General features: G+C 41.2%; 2 pseudogenes; one reads left to right on the top strand and one right to left on the bottom strand.

Moving 5' to 3' along the window:
• On the top strand, positions 3,388-7,914 carry Nlkl1 (Nlk like 1; annotated as a pseudogene).
• Ccdc28a-ps1 (coiled-coil domain containing 28A, pseudogene 1) lies at positions 9,631-10,234 on the bottom strand (annotated as a pseudogene).
• Between the last annotated feature and the right edge of the window lie 6,177 nt (positions 10,235-16,411).

The raw sequence follows: 16,411 nt of genomic DNA, 5'->3' as shown, positions 1-16,411 counted from the left end.
TTTCTCAAAGAACCAACTTTTGGTTCTGTTGATTCTTTCTAGGGTCCTTTTTGTTTCTACTTGGTTGATTTCAGCTTTGAGATTGATTATTTCCTGCGTTTGACTCCTCCTGGGTGTATTTGTTTCTTTTTGTTTTAGAGCTTTTAGTTGTGCTGTCAAGCTGCTGACATATGCTCTTTCCTGTTTCTTTCTGAAGGCACTCAGAGCAATGAGTTTTCCTCTTAGCACAGCTTTCACTGTGTCCCAAAAGTTTGGGTATATTGTACCTTCATTTTCATTAAATTCTAAAAAGTCTTTAATTTCTTTCTTTATTTCTTCCTTGACCAGGTTATTGTTGAGTAGAGCATTGTTCAACTTCCACGTATATGTGGGCGATTTTCCCTTATTGTTATTGAAGACCAGCTTTAGGCCGTGGTGGTCTGATAGCACGCATGGGATTATTTCTATCTTTCTGTACTTGTTGAGGCCCATTTTTTGACAAATTATATAGTCAATTTGGACAAAGTACCATTAGGAGCTTAGAAGAAGTTATATCCTTTTGCTTTAGGATAGAATGTTCTATAAATATCTGTTAAGTCCATTTGGTTCATGACTTCTCTTAGTCTGTCTACGTCTCTGTTTAATTTCTGTTTCCATGATCTTTCCATTGATGAGAGTGGGGTGTTGAAATCTCCTACTATTATTGTGTGAGGTGCAATGTGTGCTTTGAGCATTAGTAAGGTTTCTTTTACGTATGTAGGTGCCCTTGTATTTGGGGCATAGATATTTAGGATTGAGAGTTCATCTTGGTTGATTTTTCCTTTGATGAATATGAAGTGTCCTTCATTATCTTTTTTGATGACTTTTAGTTGAATATTGATTTTATTTGGTATTAGAATGGCTACTCCAGCTTGCTTCTTCCGACCGTTTGCTTGGAAAGTTGTTTTCCAGCCTTTCATTCTGAGGTAGTGTCTGTCTTTGTCTCTGAGGTATGTTTTCTGTAGGCAGCAGAATGAAGGGTCCTCATTGCATATCCAGTTTCTTAATCTATGTCTTTTTATTGGGGAGTTGTGGCCATTGATGTTGAGAGTTATTAAGGAATTTTGATTTTTGCTTCCTGTTATATTCATATTTGTATATGAGGTTATGTTTGTGTGCTTTTCTTCTCTTTGTTTTGTTGCCAAGACGATTAGTTTCTTGCTTCTTCTAGGGTATAGCTTGCCTCCTTATGTTGGGCTTTTCTATTTATTATCCTTTGTAGTGCTGGATTTGTAGAAAGATATTGTGTAAATTTGGTTTTGTCATGGAATATCTTTGTTTCTACATCTATGTTACTTGAAAGTTTTGCAGGATACAGTAACCTGGGCTGGCATTTGTGTTCTCTTAGGGTCTGTATGACATCTGTCCAGGATCTTCTGTCTTTCATAGTCTCTGGCAAAATGTCTGGTGTGATTCTGATAGGTCTGCCTTTATATGTTACTTGACCTTTTTCCCTTACTGCTTTTAATATTCTTTCTTTACTTTGTGCGTTTGGTGTTTTGACTATTATGTGATGGGAGGAGTTTCTTTTCTGGTCCAATCTATTTGGTGTTCTGTAGGCTTCTTGTATGCTTATGGGTATCTCTTTCTTTAGGTTAGGGAAGTTTTCTTCTATGATTTTGTTGAAGATATTTACTGCTCCTTTGAGCTGGGAGTCTTCACTCTCTTCTATACCTATTATCCTTATGTTTGATCTTCTCATTGAGTCCTGGATTTCCTGTATGTTTTGGATCAATAGCTTTTTCCGCTTTACATTATCTTTTACACTTGAGTCGATGATTTCTATGGAATCTTCTGCTCCTGAGATTCTGTCTTCTCTCTCTTCTATTCTGTTGGTGAAGATCGTATCTACGGCTCCTTGTCTCTTCTTTTGGTTTTCTATATCCAGGGTTGTTTCCATGTGTTCTTTCTTGATTGCTTCTATTTCCATTTTTAATTCCTTCAACTGTTTGATTGTGTTTTCCTGGTATTCTTTCAGGGATTTTTGTGATTCCTCTCTGTAGGCTTCTACTTGTTTATTTATGTTTTCCTGTGTTTCTCTAAGGGAGTTCTTTACGTCTTTCTTGAAGTCCTCCAGCATCATGATCAAATATGATTTTGAGACCAGATCTTGCTTTTCTGATGTGTTTGGATATTCCGTTTTAACTTTGGTGGGAGAATTGGGCACTGATGATGCCATGTAGTCTTGTTTTCTGTTGCTTGGAATCCTGCGTTTGCCTCTTGCCATCAGATTATCTCTAGTGTTATTTTGTTCTTCTATTTCTGACAGTGGCTAGACTGTCCTATAAGCCTGTGTGTCAGGGGTGCTGTAGACCTGTTTTCCTGTTTTCTTTCAGCCAGTTATGGGAACAAAGTGTTCTGCTTTCGGGCGTGTAGTTTTTCCTATCTACATGTCTTCTGCTGTTTCTGTGGGCATGTGTCCTGAGTTCACTAGGCAGGTCACTTGGGGTAGGAAGGTTTGTCTTACCTATGGTCCAGAGGCTCAAGTTTGCTCATGCGGTGTTGCTTACGAGCTGTCTGCAGGGGCAGCAACCAGGAAGATCTGTGCTGCCCTTTCTGGGAGCTTCAGTGAACCAGGGCTTCAGATGGCGTTTGGTGTTTTCCTCTGGAATCAGTATTGTGTGCAGAGTGCAGTCTCTTCTGGTTTCTCAGGTGTGTCTGCCTCTCTGAAGGTTTAGCTCTCCCTCCCATGGGATTTGGGTGCAGAGAACTGTTTATCTAGTCGGTCCCTTCAGATTCTGTCAGTGTCTCAGACACAGGGGTCCTGCTTCTGCTGAGCCTTTATCCAAGGGAACTCAGAGGCCTTATACAGTTTCCTCTTGGGCCAGGGATGTGGGCAGGGGTGGGCAGTGTTTGTGGTCTCTTCTGCTCTGCAGTCTCAGGAGTGCCTACCCCTCCATGTTGTGAGGTCTCTCTTCCATGGGGTTTGGGAGCAGCGAGTTGCTGTGGGCAGGGATCCACAAGTTTGGGACTCCCGCTAGAAACCAGAAGTGTCCGGTCCTAAAGGAATTTTGTCTCAAGTGTGTCCTGAGTTCCCCAGGCAGGTCGCTTGGAGCAGGAAGGTTTTTCTTACCTGTGGTCCCGAGGCTCAAGTTTGCTCGTGGGGTGCTGCCTATGAGCTCTCTGCGGGGGTAGCAACCAGGAAGATCTGCCTCATGTCTTCTTATAATATTATTTACCTTCTGAGACAGTCTTCCTTTTGAAGTCAGACATTAATGCTTGGTTAAATGGAGAGACAATGAACATGTAAGTTCAACCTGTTCCCCTCCCCCCAAGACTAAAATTGCACATAAGCTAAATAACACCAGGATTTTTATTTAAAAAGCCGCAGAACTGGCTAGTTGCGCATGTCCACCGCTGGCTCCGCTCTATCCGGCTTTGCTAGGGGAGGTGAGTCCGGCCGCGGCGGCACCGGCGGCTGAGAAGGCGGCGGCTGAAGAGAAAGCGGTCACGGCGGCTGTGGAGAAAGCAACCGTGGGCACGGAAGCCGGGTGGGGGGGAGGGGGGGAGACGGAGCAGCCTTGAGCCCTGCAGGGGCCGTCGCGCGGGGGACCCACCCGCTCTCCCCCCCACCCCTCCTCAGCACAAGCAGCCGGCGGCGGCGGGGGCAGGAGTCAGCCTGCTTCCGACCGTCCCCCGCCCGGTTCCCGGGGCTCCTATTCTTTGGCCCCGGGACCCTAACCTCCTCCGGGGCGGTTCCCTGTGTCTGGGCGTCCGAGTGCTGCCCACCGCTCTTTCATTCCCTCCCTGCACCTTCTTCCCTTCACTTTTGCCGGCGTTCTCTCTCTCCTCTTCTGTCCTGCCTGTCGCCTCCTCGCCTCACTCTCTTCCTCCAGCCTCCTTCCCTGGCTCATTCTGCCCAGGAAAGTTTGGTACATCTCCTCAAACCCCCTCAGTCAGGTCAACCAGACTCGGAGTAGGGGGAGATGTAGGAAGGCCTGAGAGTTCGAGGGGAGGGAAGCTAGACGCTTGTTTCCCTGATAATTTCCCCTCATCTTTTTTGATTTAGAGTGGTTGGATTTTTTTTTTTAATTGTGTTTTTGAGGAGGTGGGAGGTGTTTAGAAAAGGATGTGGGAATGGAAGGGGTAGATGAGTCAACCCTCTTACAAGATTCCAAGGGTGGCGTCTTACCAGATCTTTTTCGTGTGTGGAGTTCAGGGGGTCAGGAGGTTTGGCCTTTATTCCCACATTCAAAGTTGGAACCCCCCCCCCCCATTAAGAATGGAGTTTTAGTATCCACTTGTAGCAGGAATCCTGGGGGGAAGGGGCCCTTTTCCCTTTTTCTTTTCCTTTTTTTTCTTATTTTATGTTCTTAACTTTTATTTTGACAACCCACACCCTTCCACACTCTCACCCAAAAATCGAACACCCAAGATCCTCCAACTTGTCTGGATTGACTGATGAAGACATAAAGCCAGTTCCACTCTATGTTTTTTGAGGTGGAGTGAGTGGTTTTTCTTCATTTTTTTAAATGGCCAAATGACAGCTTGACCCAGTTTGCTTTCCAATCAAAGGGCATTTTTTTGAATGTCTCTTTGTGGCACACGAGCCAACGCAAAAATGATGGCGGCTTACAATGGCGGTACATCTGCAGCAGCAGCAGGTCACCACCACCACCATCACCACCACCTTCCACACCTTCCTCCTCCTCACCTTCACCACCACCACCCTCAACACCACCTTCATCCGGGGTCGGCTGCTGCTGTACACCCTGTACAGCAGCATACGTCTTCGGCAGCTGCGGCAGCCGCAGCGGCAGCTGCGGCCGCAGCCATGTTAAACCCTGGGCAACAACAGCCATATTTCCCATCACCGGCACCTGGTCAGGCTCCTGGGCTAGCTGCAGCAGCCCCAGCTCAGGTACAGGCTGCTGCAGCTGCTACAGTTAAGGCGCACCATCATCAGCACTCGCATCATCCGCAACAGCAGCTGGACATTGAGCCGGATAGACCTATTGGATATGGAGCCTTTGGTGTTGTCTGGTCAGTAACAGATCCAAGAGATGGAAAGAGAGTAGCACTCAAAAAGATGCCCAACGTCTTCCAGAATCTGGTCTCTTGCAAAAGAGTCTTCCGGGAATTGAAGATGTTGTGTTTTTTTATACATGATAATGTACTCTCTGCCCTTGACATACTCCAGCCTCCACACATTGACTATTTTGAAGAAATATATGTTGTCACAGAATTGATGCAGAGTGATCTACATAAAATTATCGTCTCTCCTCAGCCACTCAGCTCAGATCATGTCAAAGTTTTTCTTTATCAGATTTTGCGAGGTTTGAAATATCTCCATTCAGCTGGCATTTTACATCGCGACATTAAGCCGGGGAATCTCCTTGTGAACAGCAACTGTGTTCTAAAGATTTGTGATTTTGGATTGGCCAGAGTGGAAGAATTGGATGAATCCCGTCACATGACTCAGGAAGTTGTTACTCAGTATTACCGGGCTCCGGAGATCCTCATGGGCAGCCGCCATTACAGCAATGCTATTGACATCTGGTCTGTGGGGTGCATCTTTGCAGAGCTGCTGGGCCGAAGGATACTGTTTCAGGCGCAGAGTCCCATTCAGCAGCCATCTCTCCCTGTACTCTACACCCTTTCCAGCCAGGCCACACATGAAGCCGTTCACCTGCTTTGCAGAATGTTGGTCTTTGATCCATCAAAAAGAATATCCGCTAAGGATGCCTTAGCCCACCCCTACCTAGATGAAGGGCGGCTGAGATACCATACATGTATGTGTAAGTGCTGCTTTTCCACCTCGACGGGAAGAGTCTACACCAGTGACTTTGAGCCTGTCACCAACCCCAAATTTGATGACACCTTTGAGAAGAACCTCAGCTCTGTCCGACAAGTTAAAGAAATTATCCACCAGTTCATTTTGGAACAGCAGAAAGGAAACAGAGTACCTCTCTGCATTAACCCGCAGTCTGCTGCCTTTAAGAGCTTTATCAGTTCCACCGTCGCTCAGCCGTCTGAGATGCCACCGTCTCCTCTGGTGTGGGAGTGACTGTGGAAGGCACTGTACTACTGAAGATGTAATGTAGCTTTCACTGGAGTCTGGGGTTTGCAATTCTGGAGGGTTAATCATGCTTGTACTGTAATTTTACTAATGAAGTTTTAAATTAACAACCACTACTTGTATGATATGAATAATATTTAGAAATGTTACTAGACTTTTAATCTTGTAAAGTTGTTGTGCTTTTAGAAGAAAAAAACTATTTTACCCAGAGTTGCACATGGTTAAAGAATTCAGTGCAGCTGTTGTGGCTCACCTCAGAACAAACGAAAATTGAACCAAATTTGGGCATTTGGGGTTTATGTTTTTATTTTATTATTAATATTTTTTAATGAAGTAAGATTGTTCACATGTATACACTCACACAGAGGACAGTCATACATTTTGATATTTGAGCCATTCCTAAAGATTAAGGATTTTCTAAAACTAAAGAATCTAGAAAGTTTGCCAGTAACCAATCATGGAGCCACGTGAGCTGATTGTGGCTGCGCCTGGAGGATGGGAGGGGAGGGGCCACCTAATGATCAGGCCCTGTAACTGGCTTCTCATTAGAGCCATGCTGGTGACGTGTGCTGTCTCACCTCCAATGCTGTGCGTAGAGAGAATGAGTATGTGACTAGGAGAGACTAACCCTCTGTTTCCCTTACCCGGTATAAATATATATATATTATATTTATATATATTAAATTTATTAATATATATATATTATATATATATTTATATAATATAATTATATTTATAAATATATTATATTTATATAATATAATATAATTATATATATTTATTAATATATATATTAAATTTATATATTTAATATATATATATTAAATCTATTTTTATTAGAAGTTTTTCTGCTCTTTCTTACATAAAAAAAAAAAAGAGAGAGACCCAAGCATGCATCTTTCCTGTGTAAATAATTCATTTCTGGGCTAATTTCAGAAAAATCCCAGCACTGCTGTATAACTGGCTTGCACATTCTAGGTCTGTGAAATTCTGTGAGACTTTTCCTGCACTGGACAGTGAAAAATAAGAAATAAAAGACAAAAAGAAGTTAAAAAAAATTACAGCCACAAAGGCACATAGGGAATCATGTCAAATGTGTTTGTGTCCTTAGGCAAAGCTGTGGGAGTCTTGAAATGTCACAGTAGTAAATAACTTATTACTTTTTGACAAATTCTTTTTCCTGCTGGAACACTGAACTCTGTGCATATGTAAATAGGAGCACCAATCGAAGGCCTCTATCTCCTGGAGTTACACAGCTCGGCTTGTTACCTCCACACGCTGATGATGACTTTTTTTTTTTTTTAAGTTCAATGTGGAGACTTGAAACTTGAATGTCCCTTCCAACTTTTATATTAAAAATAAAAAGACAAGAAAATTGAAGAGCGTTTTTCACCTGTACGAGGAGTACTAACGGATCGTCTTAAAACTGGTCTAGGAAAAAGCTTGGTGTGTGTTACGGACAATTAACTGTTAAAGTTATTGTAAGTTATCTGTATTTAGCAGAGTATTTTCATCTTGAGTGATCTGAGCTGAATTTGAAGACTATTAAGTTATATTTGGAAGTTTTAACTTCAATGAAGTAATTATTTGCTGTGAAAGAAACAAACATTGAATTACTAAACAAAGATGGTGCAATATCTTTGTTGTTGTTGTTGTTGTTGTTGTTTTATGAAGCTCCTGAGAATCTTCCCAACCGAAGCATTTCAATTCACTTGAGTGAGAAACGTGTTTAGTATCAAAAGAGCCCGAGAAGACACTGGTATGAAAGGTACAATCTCAGAGGTTGGTCAGTTACCGTGGCACACTTTCTGGTCACTTTGTACAATGTAGATTTGAAGTACAGTGGTGAGAACATTAAACGTGACATTGGAAAACGAAAAAAAAAAAAAAAGCCGCAGAACTGAAGTCAAGTCCTCAAGCTTGCATGCCCTTTATACACCTCATAAGGCTCATTCTGCCATTCCATTTTTTTTTAACTTTGAACAAGGTTTTGATATAGGAAGATGCCTTGATGAATTTTTGTAAAATGTACACATTCGAAGTCTTCTTTGTCCATTTATCTCACTCTGTACTAATATTAAGCATCCAGTGATTGTGTCAAACATGTGAGCCTCTTCAAAGTCAGATGCTGTACAGGTATGAATTATTCTATGAGCAGAATGTGGAAAGAAATACAAAATTATTCAACCTAAATTTATCTTGAGGCAGCTGCATCAATCAGACTATAATCCTTATGAAAGAAAAGAGTACAATAGGCAAAAAACAGTCTGTCTGAAAATATTTATTAATATTCTACTATATTTAAGATCTTCAGAAGATGTCACTGTTTACAGTACTTTTGAGGAACAGCTGTTTGTCTCTCACCAGTCTGAGGCACAATAAGCTTGCTGAAGTATTGGCAAATCTTAGACAAATGTCTGCTGTTAAAGATAAAAGTTGCTCACGAACAGGTGTTTGAGATTAAAAAAAAAAAGCTACAAGTGTAAATAGGTTTGAAAATTAGGGGTAATTTATATACTATACACTAGGACTCCATATGGCCACCTAAAACAGGGAGTGATGGTGTTTATCAACAGCTTGAAGATATATCACCATTATGGAGTCCATTGTGACAGGTTACTGCATAGTTTTAACATTTTCATCAGCATATTTCTCTTGCCTTGATGGTTCATATTAAATGATTCTACTAGAAAGAATTGTTAAATCTCTCTCTGTTAAAATATTTTACTTAGCTAAACTGTACTGTGAGATACATAGAAGTTGTGATGCTATTGAGGAACACTACTTTTATTTATAACAACCTTTATGATTTCTTTAAAAAGAAAAATAAAGAACAACCAAGTATGTTTCTTTCTGGAAAATCCCACACACTTTTAGCAAAAGAATGAACATGAATTGAAGCCACAATATTCTGTGATACTGAAGAGACACAAAACACTAAAGAAAGACATTTCTTTCTTTCTTTTTAAACAATCACTTTATTAAAAATAGCAAATCTCACAAGTACTGATCAAATATTTGTCACTGGACATTGGGAAACACATCTGCATGTGTACTGATTGTCTGACTTAAACTGAAACTGGACAGCTCCAGGACACCTATGCACCACCACCCTGTGACCAGCACTGGGTCGGTGTGCTGATGGCAAGGACAAATCCTTCAGCCTGACTGAATGTTTAGCACGATGCATTTCAATTATAACCCTTAAGGAAACAGAAGAAAACACAGCAGCATATCTCTGTATCCCACTTCCTGATGAGACTTACAGGCAGGCCACAGCCTCCCCAGCAGTGGATTACAGTGAGCACATAGACTAGAAGCGGCTTATGAACATGATCACTGCACTTGCATTCTCACGATGATAGTTTGTTGCAGAAGATGATTCTGCTACCGAACTCAGCTAGAAACATAATGACTGCTGCTACTCTTCAAGTCTCAGGGAAGGCTGGAGACTGCTTTAGCTGAGGATGCATTGGGAACGTCCTGTCCATCTGCCAAATGCAGTTTCTGTATAGAAGAAATCATTTCTTTTAACATATGTGAGCCTGGTGCCCTCAGAAATCAGAGATGGCTTCAGATCCCCAGAACTGAAGTTATAGAGGTTCAAGGGTCACCATGTGGGTGCGGTGAACAAAATCTGGGTCTTCTGCAACAGCAAGCAGCAAGTACTTTTAGATGCTGAGTCAGCATTTCAGCCCCTTCAGACAGAAGTCGGTCCAGGTTTGCATCACTGGCTGCTTTCCGCTCATCCTCCGGAAGTTCCTCGAACTCCTTGTAGAGTTTCAAATTCAAGCGAGCTAATTTTTTCCTGTATTCCCCGGACATGTTCCATCTGTTCTATGGAACATTCATTTCCAAACGCCTGCAGCTTTATAGAGTGGAAATAGTTTAGAAGACTAAGAAGCCCACGCTCCATCTTCTGGACATCAGAGACTTCAGTGAGGAAGGAGTGAGGAAGGAGTGCTGGATGGGTGTGAACAGAGCACCCTTGCCCTCTCCTCTTGGAGGTTTGTTCTTCTCTTACACACTTTTTAACTTTGGCCTCTGGGAAGTTGACTGGGATGTGGGATTTGAAAATCCTCTGCTTTTACTAGCTGGCATGGCTTTTTTTTTTCTTTCTTTTTTGGCATTAACAACCTGAGTAGACCAGGCACTGAAAGACTTGGGACTCTTCCTCTTTGCTTTTTGCTCTTTCATTGTCTTAAAATCTTTGTTGCATCAACACCAGCTTCATAGGACCTTAGTCCAGGTTCACCTGTCTGCCTTGGGCTCCATGCTCCCTTAGCCTCCATCAAGTATGGCTCCAATGGCCACAAGAAAGAAAGACATCTCCTAAGAATGCAAAATTTTCACTACTAAATGTGACACAGATTGCAAAGTAAATACAGAAATGTATAGTTTAAATTGAGAGCAAAAATGGAAATAACTTGGGGCTTGAGTAAACATTCACATATTTATAACATGAAACACAAAATATCATGGGTAAAATGAAACAAGTGGGGATTTATGCATTGAAACTGTAAATTTCAATACTGACAAGAAACAAATTAGAAAGGGGAAAATAAAATAGTTTGATAATTTTTCTATTACAGAGATAATAGGTGATGATGATAGATAGATAGATAGATAGATAGATAGATAGATAGATAGATACATACATACATACATACATACATACATACATACATACTTAGATACCTAGATACATAGAAAGACAAATAAATTGATAGATAGAAAAGTCATAAATATGGTAGGGGAGTTGATCTTTAAGTAACCTTTCTGGCCTGGAATTCCATTTGTTGCCAAAAATAACCTTGAACTTCTGATCCTCTTACCTCCACATCTATAGTGGCTGACTAATAGGTATGCAGCCCTAGACCCAGCACCCTCACTCAGCTTTATAGAACTCTGAATTGAACACAAAACATCCTTGATAAACAACTCACCAACTGTACTTTATTCCCGGCTTCATCATTTCTATATTGATGAAAAATAATCAAAATAATAGTGTGATATATAAGGACATAAATGATAATAAAGCTCATAAAATTATAATGTATAGGGATAATACATAATAAAAACCTTTTTTTACAGTCAAAAATGTGTATAATGCTTTGAGGTAAAAAGATTGAAAGATTTTTAAGTTATGTCTATAAAATTTTATTCCTTTAAAAACTGATCAAGAGTTGATGCTGAAGAGAAAGCTCAGTTGTTAAAACACTTACTGTTCTTATAAAAGATACATGTTGGAATATGGATCCTGAAATGGCCATTTCCTGTAGCCAAACAGGATTCCCAGTGGAAGATTAAGGAACATAATCCAGCCACAGACCCTTTGACCAAAAAATATGTCCTGTCTACAAGATGTGCAAGAAAAAAGATAGAGCAAAGTCTGAGCAAATATTGAATCAATGACTATTCCAAATTGAGACCCATTCCCTGAGCAAAATCAATCCCCACCACTATTAATGATACTCTGTTCAGCTTGCAGATAGGAAGCTGTTACTACTGTCTGACAGACTCCACCCACCAACCAATCAAAAGAGATGCAGAGACGCACACCAATATTAGGTGGAGATCATGGAGTCTGGGAGAATGTTTGGGAGAAAGATTGAGAGAACAAAAGATGACAGGGAATCCACAGGAAAACCAACATAATCAACCAACCTGGATCTTTGGGGGGCTCCCAGATCCTGAATCACCAATGAAAGAGGAAGCACAGGTTAGACCTAGCCACCCTGCACATATATAGCAGTTAAGCAGCTTGGTATTTGTGCAGGTCCCTCAAACAACTGGAGCAGGTTCAATCCCTGAGCATGTTGCCTACCTGCCTCCTATGGATCCTGCACCCCTAAATGTACAGCCTTGTCTGATCTCAGGTGTAAAAGATGTGTCTAGTCATGAAGTAACTTGATGATAAGGTGTGGTGTGAGGGGTGTTGAGGGACGTGTATGTGTGGATTGAAACCTAAAGAAGGCTTCCCCTTCTAATGGGAGTAGGGAGAGTACTGAGATGAGGGATTACTTGGAGAAGAGGAAGGACTAGTATTGGGTTGTAAAGTGAATAAATAAAAATTAATAAAAGATATTAAATTAGGTATTATAAATATCAAAGGGATTGGAATTTTACATTTGTACTAATTAGTATGTCTCCTACCTAAGAACACACTGAATAAAAGCAAATGATTATAACATTTCTTTAAAAAGTAGTTTACTTGCCACACTAGGCTGCTCAGAAATATTTGAAACTCCGTTTCCAAGAGTTCTGACACCCTTTTTTGGTCCATGTGGACACTGATTGCATGTGCTAAAAATACATTCATACATACATATATTCATACATACATACATACATACATATATGCATTCATATATACACACATCATGTATACACATACATGGAAAATTAAAAATATAATAATCCTAAGAAATAGAAAAAGTCTAAATATTACATAGAATATACAAAATGAATAAATCGTCATGGGTATATATATTCAATACCATTCAAGTGTTATTACACTAGCCAGAATAGAACATTGAACCTACGACTCCCAAAGAACAGTGACTGGAATTGCAGCCTCTCTGGGGCTATCTTTACAAAGGTTGTAGGGGAAGACCAGCCCAAGCAAAGAGACTTAGCATCCCTTTACAATTTTGATTTTTACAATTCTATCTCAACTGGTCAGAAAAGGGTATGTCTACCAGCTTTGATATTTTGGGAGTCAAAGTCCCTGTCTATAGTTGTACCTCACCACTTTGTATTGAGTTTCCTATGAACCATGCATCTACTCTCATAATTGTTTTCAGCTAAAGTATAGGTTGAATGCTATTTTCTAATAACTAATAGGACTTTCATAATTCTTTCTATTATGAAATGATGATCAGTAGTCCCAAATTTCATTGAACTGTCTTTCAGTATTCCAGTGATAAGAGCCAGACCTCCCAGCCTGCAAGTCTAAGGTCCTGATTTATGCAAAGGCTACTTTAAACTCAGTCAATGTTTAGTAGTTGCAGAGCCAGCAGGTGAGACCAAAGACTGTTAGGAGTCTATGATGTAAAAATAAATGTGTGTGCTAAATAATGCCAGAAATGAAAAACAGGTAAGAGAGAGAAGCATCAACTTCTGATGTGGAAAGAGCCTGTAGACTCTAGCTTGATGATAAAGTTTACATAGAAGACACCATTGATGGTTTCTCATTTTAACATATGACAGGCTGCTTCTCACTAACACAAAATTAGTTTATCTATGGCAAGCAGAAAGTCCCCATATGCATGCCAGAAGGTCAAGAAGAAAGAACTCTAATTAAGAACTCGAAAAAAAAAAAAAACAAAAACAATCAAAACCTTTCTTTTATGTAATACATGAACAGCCAACCAGGCCATGGGCTCACATCTGATCCTCACAACCAATTTTCTCTACTCCCTCTCCAGCCTCTGACTTTTAAATTTTGTTTTAAAACTTTGCTTTCTTATTCCAGAGAACTGCCTTGTCTTCTTTGAACTTATAGCACCAATACCCTGAAGTACTTGAAGAATGAATGTGCCAACAGCAACCAAAGAGACACGCAGATGTGGAAGGTCATAAAACTGTGGAGCTTTCATATTCCTGAATAGCTAAACTAGAATTCCCAGTTAGATCAATATCAGTTCATGACCTATCTGCAGGGGAAATTGAATCACACAATTTAAGCCTTCTTTGCCCATCTCCTGATAATTGAAGAAAAAGGCATTAGGCATCAGGTTCGATCATTGCCAAGTTCTCCATGGGAAAATACTTCCTCCTAGGGTTCCACTACTCTAGGCATTGCTTCAGCAGTATTGTTCAAAAACCTGCTTTAAATGTCCCTAATTTGGGAGAAAGAAAAAGAGAATGGACAGGTAGATAGAGATGCTCAGGAGCTAGGATGCATAGATGGAATGGCAAGACAGGGAGAGAGAGGGAAAGGGAAAGGGAAGAGACAGACAGAGAGAGGGGGAGGAGGGATGGAGGGAGAGAGGGAGGAAGGTAGAGAGAGGGCAAGAGAGCTTTCTTTTTCTTGCTTCACCAGGCAGAGCTGTCTGCTGGGGACTTGCCCTAGACCAAAGACAGCCCAGGCCACTCCTTCAGGCCAGTGACTATGCTGGCTTGGCCAGGGAAGGGGCCCTACAGAGAATTCCTGTAATGAAAGGTCCGCAATTCTTGTGCTGAATACAGCTCTAGAGTACAATGAAGAGTTTTTGTCTACTGGTGGAAATGGGTGCCAAAAACTGCCCTAGAGTTTGAATCTGACCCTAAAAGGAAGGGAATCAGGAAGAAGAGGAGGCAGGCAAGGAAGGGAAGAACAGAGAGTGACAGTTGCAGAAACTATAAACTCGATCGAAGCTACCATTTCCAAGGAAGCTCTGAGGTAAGATGGAGGGAAGAAGAGGGCATTCCAGGGAGTGAGAGTGGTTCAGGCTGTGGGGAGAAGAAACATTGATAGAGGAAGAGAAATGAGAAAGGGGGAAAAATTCATAGTTTGGCCCATCCAGCGGGCCCAGGTATTCAGGGTCCCGAAGAGGCTTTCCACCTGTGGGTCAGTGGGGGTGAAGAAAAGAAGAAGACCAATCAATGTTCTGTTGTCAAGATCCAGTTTATTAGGGTGAGCGTTACAGCTTTTAAGGCTTTCAGGTAAGGGGAGTGACCTTTGTGAAACACAAAGGAAGGAGGGACGAGGGTACTCTGATAGCAGGAGGTGAAGAGGTCATGTGGTGGAGACACCTGGTGTTTGCTCAGGAGACATCTGGTATTTGCTCAGTCTGAAGCATTCCGTGATTGTTATCTTCTTATGCAGTAAATTCATGGGAGAGGCTTTTGTCCAACAATCTCAAGACTTTATGGAGAGGTGACTTTCTGTGACCATACAGCTCAGAGTCACGTAGGCACTTTGAGCCATACAGTCACAAAGCGGCCAGGCCCAAATCCAATAAGACTCCCTACAATAGCTGATGCCCACAAATTTGGGATTCTATTGGACGCGATCACTCACTGGGGGGAAATGAATTCTGTACTAAGACTGAATACCGTTTTTACTGTGATGCTGTCTGACTTGTGGTGTTTTGGATTAATCGAGACAAACTGTTTGTACTTGGAGCTGGGGCCAGGAAAGTAAGGCCGCTTCTCTCAGTAATTACCCACTGCCCAACAGTAAATGTTCTGTGTAAAAGTAAAGGGCTGGGTGAAAACCTTATCAGTGTAGTTTAAGGATTCCAACCACCACAAAAATTTGGAGAGCTCTAATGAGTTTGCTCTGCTGAACTGCCTGCCCTTCATTGGAATCTTAGTGTGGACCTTGAACAAGCCTCAAAGGGAAGCCACCAAGCTACCTGATAATGGGAGACTGCCACTCTTAAGGATTTGAAATGTTTCTGGAACACTTCTACCCTTACTTCCATCCTGAGGACATTGCTCTTTCCACTGCCATACGCATAAGGTTTCAACTGGGAGCAGTTTGTAACTAAGGATCCTCCTTGTAAAGGGTTTGGGAGTTTGGGCCTAAGAATTGCAGGCCAAATGTAATTACCCCAGGAGATCAATGACTGTCGTAATACAGGAGGGGGAGCTCTAGTACACATTCCACCCTCAAAACCCTCCTGCCAGTGAAGAAATGAATCTGCATGGTGATTACCACATTTGGACTCCTGCAAGCATAGAAAGCTTAATTCTATAGGCAGGAATTCTTGACTTCTAGAAATTGTTCTCCTGCATGAAGTATTTATGGAATCCATTGTGTCAAACTGAAATCACTGAAGCTGTGAGAGATTAAAGCTCAATTGCTCAGTTGCTTCTTCGGGCAGTACAAGGGAACTCCCATCTGTGTTCTTTGCAAGCGTGGCTTACCAAGGGTTACTGTGGTAAGTTTCTGTATTTGGTCCCTCATTCCTTCACTGAACCTCTGAAAAGTTATCCTGATTTGAACAATTTTATTTTACTTTTGTAATTCCTATTAACAGTATCAGAAAAACAAAAAGAAAGAAACCGAGAAGACTTGCTACAGAGGACCCTCTACCTTATTTGTTAATTCTTAGAAGCTTTTATGACAGAATTTGCATTCCAGGAGGAAGGGAAGTAGATAGTTCTTGAAATAAAGTCAGTGTTTCTGTTATCCAACAATTGGAAAGTTCACAATTTGTAATTGTAATATTTTCTTAAAGGTTGTATTGTAAAGAAGGGTAAAAGAGGGCACCCTCTCCATCTCCTCAGGAAAAGCTAGTAAACTATTTTAGATGATATATCGAGGCACATTGCAGTCTGGTAATTTAAATTTTCTGTTCTGCCTTCTCCCCCTTCCTTCCTCTGTTGCGCTTTCCTCCTTCTCTCTTCTCCTCTTCTCTTTGCTATTCTCCCCTGTTGACC

This window comes from Rattus norvegicus, chromosome 13 (genome assembly GCF_036323735.1).
Source record: "Rattus norvegicus strain BN/NHsdMcwi chromosome 13, GRCr8, whole genome shotgun sequence".
In the NCBI taxonomy this organism is placed as follows: Eukaryota; Metazoa; Chordata; class Mammalia; order Rodentia; family Muridae; genus Rattus; species Rattus norvegicus.
Note: the sequence above shows the minus strand (reverse complement) of the source record. Positions and strands in the feature narration are given on the sequence as shown.